Source organism: Triturus cristatus, chromosome 7 (genome assembly GCF_964204655.1).
Source record: "Triturus cristatus chromosome 7, aTriCri1.1, whole genome shotgun sequence".
NCBI classification, from domain to species: domain Eukaryota; kingdom Metazoa; phylum Chordata; class Amphibia; order Caudata; family Salamandridae; genus Triturus; species Triturus cristatus.
Window position 1 is genome coordinate 1,135,483,422 of NC_140590.1, and position 1,931 is coordinate 1,135,485,352.

Genomic DNA, 1,931 nt, shown 5'->3' on the forward strand with positions numbered 1-1,931 from the left:
TGTGCTTTTAAGTGTTATTCAAAACACAAGGATCCACCTTTAAATGGGTTTCTTCAAAAGTGTATTCTCACAGGTTAAATGTGTTTCCTACAATGGTTGAAAGCACACAGTGTTTGTTTAAATACCCCTCACACACCAATAGGGCCCTTGGTGTCATGCTTCATCATGGGGGTCTTCCCTTCCCGCTGCGGGAGGGGCATGCTACAACCTACGACTACGCGGGAGCACTGATCTTCAGTACTATGTGTGGTGTAGGAGTTTGTGAGAGTAAGGGTCAGGTGTGAGTGAAAAAAGTGTATTAAAAAAGTACCTGGCTCTTGTGGACTAGTAACTTTAATAATCCTTAGAGCTGACACTATTAAAAAGAGTGGGTCAGATGTATCCTGCGTTAATGTACGAACCTTCCTGTGTATGTCAACATGTTTCGAATCTCATAGGCTTCAGGACAAAAACAGACCCCTACTGTTCTCACTAAACTATCAAAACAATGTTGGTAGAGTTAAAGAAAATGTCCAGTGATATATATACAAGTGCTGTTACTGAGTGAAGAGGCAAAGAATCATGCACAAGATACAATACCCAGTGAGTATTGTATATGTTAATCTGAAAGAAAAACACAGTATTAAAAAACAGCAGAACATATGCTGCATCCGGCGAAAATAGTTGTGACCTGCAAGAAAAGTGAGATATACAGTGAATGATGTATTTTTTAGCCATTAATGTGTAGTTATCCACTAGTGCAGTGTCCTGTAGATAAAAGTAACAATACATGACATACAAACACTTAATAAAAAACACACGCTCTATATACTGATTGCCATGGGTTTGCCGCTGACCGCGGCCCCCGCAGAGGGCCACTCGGCGGTCGGCACCTTAGTGGCCCCGGGGCCCCGGTCACCCCTCCCCACCCCCTCCCTTCGGGGGGGGGGGCAGGGACACAGACTGGTGCCCCCCTCCGTGTCAGGGCCGGAAGTGACGCGCAATGCGCGTCACTTCCGGGCCCAGGTGTGAGGGGGAGGCTATTTAGCCTTCCCCCACCCTCACTGGCGACCTCTTTTGTCGCCCACCTCGCCTTTTGGACGGTCGCTGGCTGCTCGTCGCTGATTCCCGGGTTCCACGCCGCATCGGTCATCGTCGCTGCCCCCCTTTACCGGTGAGTCTTGTTGCTTCCGCTCCGCCCCGGCCCCGTCCCTGGGCAGTACCAGGTCGACGGGGCCCTGTGGCTTGGATGACCACGGGCGGAGGGGGCACAAGATCAAAGCGGGAGCTGAATTTGTATGTAGTGCGGCGTGGATTTGTGCGGCGATGAGCAGTATGTTTAAGCGCCTGCGGGCGCCCGTGGGGGAGTGAGAGCATTATTGTCAGGTGCGCCGTCGGAAGTTTCAGCGTGTAGGGCACGTTTGGTGCCGAGCGTTACGGTGGTTATGGATAAGGCTTGGGACTAGTGTGTTGTACTAATGGAGAGGAGGTTAGCACTCCCCGTGACAAGGATGGAAGAGGTCCCAGTGGCCTTGACAACGCATATACGGTTAAGGCACTGCCACTTACTTCGCTCCCCCCCGCTTTTGGCGTCCATGCTTTTGGGGGTCGCGCTTATCTTTCTCTCGCTGGCGAACCCGGTTAATGAGTACACCCAGCAGCCCCGTGTATCGAGCTGGGCTCCGGAAGGGTTTGGTTTTGCCGCGGTATGCGGGTACCCAGTCCATTGCGGCAGATATTCAACGTCCTGCGCTAACTCTCTGGGTCTAGAACAGGCGCACGGTTTCCGTGGCATGTGTTCAACTTAGGGATCTACTCACAGCTTTCCAAAGCTCTTTTTGATTCGGGTGGGCGGGGCAACGAGCTTTTCACTGTCGATTTATAACACCCCCTCCCCCGCGAGCTCCGAAGTATGGGGGAGGGGGGGGCTTTGTTGGTGTTGACCCGGCGGC

At 52.1% G+C, this 1,931-nt stretch overlaps 1 non-coding gene across 1 annotated transcript; it reads left to right on the top strand.

The window, feature by feature from the left end:
• The first annotated feature begins 1,446 nt into the window (after positions 1-1,446).
• LOC146811245 (U6atac minor spliceosomal RNA) lies at positions 1,447-1,568 on the top strand. The gene has a single exon (XR_014967116.1). It is a non-coding gene; the product is annotated as a U6atac minor spliceosomal RNA (small nuclear RNA).
• The last annotated feature ends 363 nt before the right edge of the window (positions 1,569-1,931 follow it).